Source organism: Gouania willdenowi, unplaced genomic scaffold (genome assembly GCF_900634775.1).
Source record: "Gouania willdenowi unplaced genomic scaffold, fGouWil2.1 scaffold_196_arrow_ctg1, whole genome shotgun sequence".
NCBI classification, from domain to species: domain Eukaryota; kingdom Metazoa; phylum Chordata; class Actinopteri; order Blenniiformes; family Gobiesocidae; genus Gouania; species Gouania willdenowi.
Window position 1 is genome coordinate 408,194 of NW_021144947.1, and position 9,900 is coordinate 418,093.

The 9,900-nt window shown below is 40.3% G+C and overlaps 1 long non-coding RNA gene across 1 annotated transcript; it reads right to left on the reverse strand.

Annotated features, from left to right (window-relative positions):
- Positions 1-5,521: 5,521 nt before the first annotated feature.
- On the reverse strand, positions 5,522-8,749 carry LOC114458845 (uncharacterized). The gene is made up of 6 exons (XR_003673166.1): positions 8,664-8,749; positions 7,743-7,858; positions 7,618-7,660; positions 7,471-7,536; positions 5,644-5,819; positions 5,522-5,562 (listed from the first exon to the last, which is right to left on the reverse strand). It is a non-coding gene; the product is annotated as an uncharacterized LOC114458845 (long non-coding RNA).
- Positions 8,750-9,900: the final 1,151 nt, after the last annotated feature.

Below are 9,900 nucleotides of genomic sequence, written 5' to 3' on the forward strand. Positions count from 1 at the left end.
CATTTTCTTTTACTCTCTGGGGGGAGCGTCCTCAGTAAATCAAACAAGGTTCTATTAAATCTTTCACACTGCCCATTGCCTTCCGGATGGTATGAGGTGGTTCTGCTTTTTTCAATACCATATAGGCTACATAGGCGTTTTAACAGATCTCCTTCAAAACATCTTCCTTGGTCACTATGAATCCGTTTAGGGACTCCATAGGTGTAAAACCATTTATCTGTAAGGACTTTGGCAACTGTGCTTGCTTTTTGATCACGAGTAGCATAGGCCTGGGAAAATTTAGAGAAGACATCAGTTATGACCAGCACATTTTCTCTCCCATCTGTGGCTTTCTCTAGCAAGGCAAAGTCCACTGCCACTATTTCTAAGGGCTTTGAGGCCATTAGGCTTCCTCTCGAGGTCCGCACCTTAGGCTGGGCTGCTTTTGCTAGGGTGCAACGATGGCATTGTTGGCAGTATTTTTCAATATCTCACCCCATGAAGGGCCAATAGCACCTACTTCTTAGAAGACTGGTGGTGCGTTGGATCCCTTGGTGCCCGTGGTTGTCATGGAGATGTTTTAAAACTTCAGTTTTCAGACATTGTGGTAAAAGAAGCTGCCACAGAAGTCGCTCCCCTGGAGGCTGGATCTGGCGATACAAAACTCCATCTTTAACTTTTATTCTTGACCACTGCTGTACCAGTTTCTTTACGTCTTTGCTTGCAGCATTTAGAGCTTGTTTGTTCGGGGGGACCCCACTGCTCCAGTACTTCAGGAACTCACTAATACTAGGGTCAGCTGCTTGTAGTGTGGTGAGGTCAGCACTTGGGCGAAAGGGGTGGGCTGATATTGCATTGCACTGTGCTCTGGTCATTGAACTGGATGGCTGAGTCGACTGATGGACCTCTCCTGGGACCATAAAGCCCGGGGCAACTAATGAGATGTCTTGTGGTTGTGTTTGACGTGATAAGGCATCGGCATTTCGATTGGCCGGACCAGGGCGGTACTTTATTTCAAAGTTAAATACTGCTAGCTCCGCAGCCCAGCGTTGTTCAACTGCACTCAAATTTGCTGTCTGAAGGTAACTTAATGGGTTGTTATCAGTAAAAACGCAAAACGTGCTACCCAACAGATATTCACGAAACTTTTGGGTGACAGCCCATTTGAGGGCCAAAAACTCAAGCTTTCGAGAACTGTAGTTAGACATGTTTCTCTCTGTGGGTCTAAGTCCGCGACTAGCGAAAGCAATTGGCCTGCGTCTACCATCTTGGTCTTGTGATAACACTGCCCCTAGCCCTGCATGGCTTGCATCCACTTCAAGGATGAAAGGTTTTGTAAAATCAGCATAGCCGAGTACTGGAGTGGTCGCTAGCATCTTTTTGAGTGTCTGGAATGCACTTTCACAATCCTCTGCCCAGAGCTCTGCAATAGCATTTTTTCCTCTAGACTTTCCCTGTTTTATGCCCCCCAACGTTGCTACGAGCTTGTGAAGGGGCACTGCATGTTTGGAGAACCCTTCCACGAACCGGCGATAATAGGAGGCAAATCCTAAGAAAGACTGCAGCTCTTTACATGTAGTAGGTCTTGGCCACTCAGTGACTGCACTTATTTTAGCTGGATCTGTCACTACTCCGGCAGCTGATATAACGTGACCCAAGTATTTGACTTCAGATTGGAAAAAGTTACATTTTTTTCGCTTCAGCTTAAGGTTATTTTGTTTTAGCCGGGACAGAACCAGATCGAGTCGATGAAGGTGCTGATCAAAGTTGGGGGAAAAAATAATGATGTCGTCAAGATACAACAACAACGTTTGGAAGCTTTGATCTCCAAATATGCGCTCCATTAGTCTTTGAAATGTACTTGGTGCATTGCACAGCCCGAACGGCATTCGATTAAACTCAAAAAGCCCAAATGGTGTGCAAAAGGCGGTTTTATTCTTATCCTTTTCTGCCACCGGCACCTGATTATAACCACTTGCAAGATCTAGTGTTGAAAACCACTGGGCACCAGTAAGAGAGTCTAAAGTCTCCTCTATTCGCGGCAATGGATACGCGTCTTTCTTGGTTTTGGCATTCAACATTCTGTAATCTACGCATAGTCTCATTTCCCCCGTTTTCTTAAAAACAGGCACAATCGGTGATGAAAATGGACTTGAACTTGGTCGCGCCACCCCTTTGTCTAACAGCTCCTGGATGTGAGTCTTTACCTCTTCATACTGGGATGGGGGGAGGCGTCGATAGCGCTGCCGCACTGGAGCGTCATCCTGCAAGTGAATCTCATGTTCCACTAATTCAGTGCACCCCAGGTCCCCACCCCCGACTGAACACTGAATTATGCTTCTCCAACAGTTTAGCCGCCTGCTGACTCTGCTCAGGGGAAAGGTTTGACCAGGAGAAATTTGGGGGGTCAAGAGGCAACTCATCCGCTTCCACCTGTCGGATAACTGCCACAGCGTCTTGGTCTTCCACCTCTTCAAACACAACAGCCTTTCTAGATTGTTTTAAGTCTACTACATGGAGCGCACCTAGTTGAGAGAGAGGCCGCAGCCAAACATCCTCGGAGCCCACATTAACAACAGGGATCTCCACATTTCCTTGATGAATGGCGAGGAGGGCTGATGAGACCAGGAGACCTGCTGGCAGGGTAACTGTTGCTGCTGGTGGCTCGAATAACACAGATGGAAGTGTTAATTGGGAGGCAGAAGTGCATACACTGTGGATCCACGTCAGGGAGCCGGCTGGGACACACACGGCTTGGCCTGGGGCTCTGGCTTTTCCCAGATACCCTTTTGAGGTCAGAGCTTCTATGCTTTGGCATTTCACTAGTGCTTCCCCCCAACTTCTGTCAGCAGCTTGAATGACAGGCGCTTGAAGAAGACCAGGGCCAAACTGTTCAAACAAACGATTATAACAGCAACGAATGATATTCATTCCGAGGAGCCCAGGCACCGCAAGTTGTGGTTCTGTGGACTCATTGGGGGGATCTTCAACCACCAGAACTCCCATATTAGGCAGAGTTCTTCCTAGGACATCAACTTCAAGCTCCATATAGCCCTTATAGGGGATTTTTAACCCATTAGCAGCCTTAAGTTGTAACCAATGGCATTTTTTTAGCAATCCCACCCCCTCAGGCTTGAAGAATTTTTCAAAAAAACTTTCTCGAATTGTGGTGACCATGGATCCAGTATCCAGTAGGCAGGGGACCATGACATCCCCCATTTTGACCTGTACCACTGGACATCTGCCCACCAGGCGGGAGTAAAGCCTGGTTTGTTCTTTGGGTGAGCCCACAGATCCCATTTCTGATGCTTGGCTCTCTGCACCAGAGGGGCTTAGTTTCCCGACAGCTGAGAGTCAGGACCCCCCCCAACCACTTGACTACATGCGACAGCTTCTGAAGTAGAAAATGCACGACGGTTAATGTTTAAATTTACCCTACAGAACCTTGCAATATGTCCTACTTTATTGCAACGATGGCAGATAAGCTTACCATCGCCCTGTACACGGGGCCGTTTTACAAAGCTCTGAGGTTCATCATCAACCTTAGGCTGAGGAAGCTGTGCCGTGAGATGCTGCATTATGGTGTCTAATTGAGACTGCTGTTTACGGAGTGATTCTTTTATCTCTGCTATTTCATCACTCGGTTTAATAGCCACTAGATTAGCACTAGCTTCAACCATTTCCGCACACTGGGAGTCACAGGAAAATGCTCGAGATCGACTTTTGTTAGAGGTTCTACTGGCTTCTGTCCATTTTATGGCCACCGCACGAAGTTCAATAAAGGAAAGGTTAGGTTCTTTGGAGACACACTGCTTCAGTTCCCTACGTAAGGTATCATCCGAGATGTGTTCCACGAACTGGTCACGCAGAATCAAATCATTATTTGGAATACCGCCGGGCGTTTTACGGATGGCTATATCCATTAATGACTTTAACACATGTGAATAATCACGAAGCGTTTCGCCTTCCCGCTGTCTACGTTGGAATAATTGTAATTGTGCGGCTATGTAAGACTGTGTGCAACTGTAATTCTCAGTTAAAATGGTGAAAATTTTGTCTGGAGTATCTCGGTTAACACTCGGGTAGAGATCAACTTCAGCCTTGGCACTACCATCCAAGTGGTCTCTAACAAATAACATTTGTTCAGCCCTAGGCATGTATTTAACCTCCAAACACCTACGTACCTCTTCAAGCCATTGGTCAACAGTAAGCAAATCAACACTCATGTTACCAGTAAACTTCGGACACTTGCGTTCTTTAGGCACATATACATAGCGTATCTCAGTTTCATTGTGTAAAATACCAGTGCTAGAGGAAGCCATGTTCAGGGTGGAAGGCCCAGGCCTGGAGTCAGATGCCTGGCTATCTCGAGTCTGTTGGAGCTGTTCCTTCAGTTGTTCATTGGATGCTTTGAGTTGTTGTAGTTGCTCCAGAAGTTCATGCAGATTTTCCATGTTGCCCAGTCACCCCGAGGAGGATGGTGCAGCTTCAGCCGTTCCTTCCGCAGTCCCCCGACACCGCCGACCTATCACTGTTTTATCCCACCACACCAAAACTAATCAAAACCCAAAACCCAAAACCAGCCACCCTGCTCGCAGCGCCAAATTGCTTTTACTTTTGTAGCAATTAGAATTAACAATAGGTGTCCAGAATTAACTGAAAAGGGCTGGAGGTAGGTTGTAGTACATTTATTAACACTGGCACATCAAACAATATAAGCCCAGTAATCACAATAAGTATACTATCACTTTGAACTCAGGGCACACAGCAAAACAGCAAAACCACAGCAACTTCAAATACGGCCGCAGTGATAGATAAATATAATGATTACCAGCACTAAATAATTACCAATTAAGGCGACATGATTACATTAAAACATATACAAATGGTTAAAAGGTTGGTGGGATAAAAACAGTGACAGGTAAAAAGGATTCACTCACAGTCCTAGAGAAAATACAAGTTATTAGACAATCAATCAAACAGAATTAAACAAATCTATTACAAGTGGAATTCATACCTTTGTCAAAACGGGTCCTTTTACAGCCCTTTACACATCCAGATAGTTATGGTAATTTAATCCATAAATATTCAACTGGAGCTTCACTGTCTCGTTCTGGCCGGAGATTCAATCCCGTTCTGCTTTGATCATGTCTAATTATACAAACGTACATTTGTTTAGGTTAAAAGGACGGCATGTAAAGTGACTAGTGCAATGAGCTTTAAAAGGCTAAAGAAACTTACAAGCTTTATCTCGGGATTCCGTGCACAGCAGCCGTGTTGTGCTTTCAGTGAGGAGCAGAGAGGGAGACGGACTGATTGTGCGTCGGTTAAATAGGTCCGTCAATACCACGGACGTCCTCCGTGGTTCCCACCCACTGACTTCCGTTCACCCGTTACACTTTATTTGAAAAAAAGTGTTTATTAAAAAAGAGAAATAAATTATTTAAGCAGACATTGAACCATAATGTTTTTCTTCTTCCTTTGAAAATAAATGATATTTTAAAAGTTATTAACTCTGATTTTAGTGAAAATATTTGGAACAGTTTTGCTTTGTTCAAGTCCCACTTGTTGTCCTGCAAACACCTGCAACACTCAGACAGTGTTTACCAGTGAGCTGTGACATTCATCCTAGTCTGGTAGACGTCATTAGGAGAGGACACCTACTTCAGGGACCATTCCAGGTTCATGTCTGACTTCAGGGAGAAGATGCTGAGCATCTCCTGCTGTGGGGCAGTGAGGGTGGGCACTGGGCTGGAGGAAGGGGGCGGGGCACAAAAGCTCTGCTGATCTGCTCCGTTGTAGCCATTCTGATGAAGAGCTGGTCGTTGATGATGCACAAACTGTTCAAGTATGAACGAGGACCACAGGGTTCAAAGGTTAGAGACTTTCTATGGTGTTAATATTACAGTAATGTAGGCCACACCAAGGCTGTGTCCCTATAGTCCCTCCTATCTCCTTTCCTATCCACTGTCCTTTAACACCTGGAAGTGTTTAAGTGGTGGTTGTGATAAAAGAGCGTTTTCTGAGGAAAGGAGGCGTGGCCGTAGGATTATTACATCACCTAGTGGAAGTGCGTCTGATAGTCAAAACAAACGTGATCACCTTTTCCTAACTGCTCTCCTAACACCTTTCCTTAACTCCATGACATCTTCCACAGGGTTAAGGAAAAGTGGATAGGAAAGGAGATAGGAGGGACTATTCAGACACAGCCTAAGCCTTAGTTCATCTTTAGTTTGACTGTGAGCAGGGTTTGGGGTCAATTACATTATTCAGTTACAATTACATCTTCAATTACTCATGTTCAATCATGATGACAGTTACATTTTATACAATTACAATGTTTTTTTTTGTCCTCTGAAAGTCAGTTACAATTACATTCCCAATTACAACTAAACACAATTACTGATCCTGAAATAAATAACCTAATAAAAGTTAACACTAATACACTAAATATCTATCATCTCATTTATTTCCTATATATTACAAAGAAGCTTCCTAATCAATGAAAATATAGGTTTTAATATTTTTTAAATGATAAAATGTGTGAAAGCTTGATATGAAACATATTGTTAACTACATATGTATAGAGCTGTACATATAGAACTGTAACATGGTTTACCAGTTTAGCCTTAAATTATAATTGACAATTTTTATAGAATTTTCATGGCAATTACAATTAAATAGTCAATTATCTGAACTCAATTACAATCTAATTACAATTATGACAGCAACAGATTTTTTAAAATTACAATTATAATTATGCTATAATTGTAATTAATTATCAATTAAGCAATTATAATTATATTGTTGCTACAATACAAACAGATGTTGGTTTGATATATTTATTAAAGTTGTTTGTTATTATTATAATTATTATTATTATTGATATGAGAAATAAATATGGTAATAACGGGAATATTTTGAGATTATATTATTTAATATTTACTACCACACAAAAGTAATAAAAAGTGGTATCGTTGAGTACCGATACTGATTTACGAGTAATGAGTATGGGTTTAAATGTGAAAGGTGCCCATCCCCAGTAATCTCTACAAGGGGAGTGGTGGCCTAGTGGTGAAGGACGCTGGGCTTGTAATCGGAGTGGTTGGCGGTTCAAGCCTCAGCTGGGCCATCACTGTGGGATGTTGAGCAAGTCCCTTAACCCCGAACTGCTCCCCAGGCGCCGCAAAAATGGCTGCCCACTGGATGGGTTAAATGCAGAGGACAAATTCCATGTATTTAACAACATTACATGGCCAATTAAAGGAGAAAACCCTGATTTAATAATTCAATAACAATGGTTGTTGTGTAAAAGTGTTAATGTTTATCATTTTCTTTTATGGACAAATAAATATACATTAGGTAAATATAGGAATACACAGAAAACACATGTGGTGAACTGTTTGTTCATTCCAGTCATACTAGTGGAGGCAAGCATTATCTGAAGCTACAGCTGATAATGAGCACTTTGGTTTTACGTGTGTAACTTACCCAGAATCCACTGCTGGAACTGTGATGAAAACCTTGTAGATTCTTTAGATTTATCATCTACAACAACTGAAAAAGCCAGGAAAGCGTTAGTGAGAATAGATGAGTTGCAGTGGATCTTCTTAAAACCATGACGACTATGATACTGACCTTCTTTGAAGACTCCGCCCACTGTGAATGACAGCAGCGTATTCTGTGAAAACAAAGCAGTTTGGCTGAGAGTGAACAACATAAATGATGTAACTCAGTGTGTGGCAGATCAGACGTGAACTCACTGTGTAGGCGTTTACGTCCACGGTGAAAGAGATGATGTCATGCTGAGTTTATGGCAGCTCGTTGAGGAACGTCACCACATTCAGTCGTGTGTGCTTCAGCAGATGGAAACGCATCACTAGGGCAGTTAAAAAACAAGACAAACATCAGGTGTGCTCCATCATTACTAGGGTTGGGTATCGGTTACTACTCGCTACTTTTTCAACACTTCTGGTGCTTAATCATTATTTTAAACTAACTTCAAAATCTCAAAATGCCCTTTTATTTCCAGAGCCAAATTGAACACACTTAACTCAAAATAACAAATAAACTATTATTAGATAAACTTAACATCAGCGTTTCACACACATTCATTTATTTATGGAGGATAATGTCACGCACCTTCTTTTAGGCCGTGTTTTGTGCATGTGCTACGGTTAGAAATGAGGTCATTGATCAATGATCTGAGCAGCGACAACAACGTCATGTGTATCAAGTAATGTGTGGCACCGACATCTTTGTTCTTATTGGGCCCGCTTAGTAGCGTTTCCATGGGAACTGGTCCCATTCTCGTTCCAGGTTTCGGCACCAAACCCTAATCATTACAAGTCATACGTTGTAATGAAACAACACAATTCTGAAGATCTTAAATATTTAAACCACATTTTAAGTAATAATAATAATACATTATGAAACCAACTGTAATCAATGAATAATAATTCTAACCACAAAAATGTAAACTGTATATAAAAGTATCACCTGGTGCTTCCAGCCTGTTAACCCAGTAACACAAACTATTTAGATTGTGTTTTAAAAAGCAGTGATTGATAAATACTTCCACTATATAAAACAACACATTCACAATCCAAGGTGTTTCCTTTGAAATGTCAAAGGAAGTGGTCAACATTGTGAATAATCTAATGCAAAAGATGTGGTGTGGTTACCTGTGTCTGTGTGAATACTGATCAGATCCAAAGCTTGTTGTGATCCATCAAAACGTTTAGACATGCATTGCTAGAAAAGAGAAAAAAACATCTTTAAAACAGTTTAAAAACATTCTTTTAAATCAGGGATGATCATGGTTAACTATTTAACCGTTAACAGACAACAACTTTGACCAATTAATGCTAACATATTACTTTCTGCAAGTCCTAAAAAATAAGATGTACTATTGTATGTATTATTTTACAAGGATATTAACATTTGGCTATGGTATTATTATTTAAAATAACTCAAAATGTCCAGTAAATTCCTAAACATCATTCTAATAATAAACGTTAAAGAAAGAAAGAAAGAAAGAAAGAAGTCTGAAGTCTTTGGTCACGAGTCCAAGTCAAGTCTCTACAAAATAAAAGTCTTCTGTCTCTTCTGGTTGTAATGAACCTTCTGTCATCTGCTGCTATCTGGTTGCTGAAGAATACTGCACAGTAATATCTAAGAAATTCATTTTATAGAATAAATGCGTTTAATGGTGATTTAAGAGTGAATAAAGTAGTTACAGACTGAAGGATTTGGTCTGTGGGTGATTTAATAGATTTCAGAGGAAATTTGTTGATTTATTTATGATTAAATTCTGTTTGGTTTGTTCTCAGAAACAATAGATATTGTAGATTAATATTGTACAAGCATTGACAGTAAAATCACTGTAGATCACATTAAATCTACAGTTGCTTTTACCTTATTTTTTAAAAGAATATGTTTTATTACTTATTTTTTAAGGAAAGTAAATTATTTAAACAAGCATTGAACCATAATCCTTTTCTTCTTCCTTTGAAAATAAATTATATTTTAAAAGTTATTCCCTCTGATTTCAGTAAAAATATTCTAATGATATATTTGTGTTTGCTGAAGACTCAAGAAACTCTTTAAATAATATCTACACATGTAGTGATTTCGTACATTAAATGTTTAACATTGAGTAACTGTTGGTTTTGTGATATTTATATTTATAGTAAGACAATTGAGTTTTTTTGTACATATAAATACACAAATATGTTATGGATTTATGAAGTTTTTTTTTTTAGTAAAACACAAATGTAGATATTTTAAAATGAAGCTGTTTTTACATTTTCTAAATGAGTTGAAAATGTTTATAAACTATGTAAAATGTGTCTGTTCTAAACCTTTTGTTAAATTAATTATTTTAGTTTTAAGTTTAGTTTTTTCTGTTTCTATCATGAT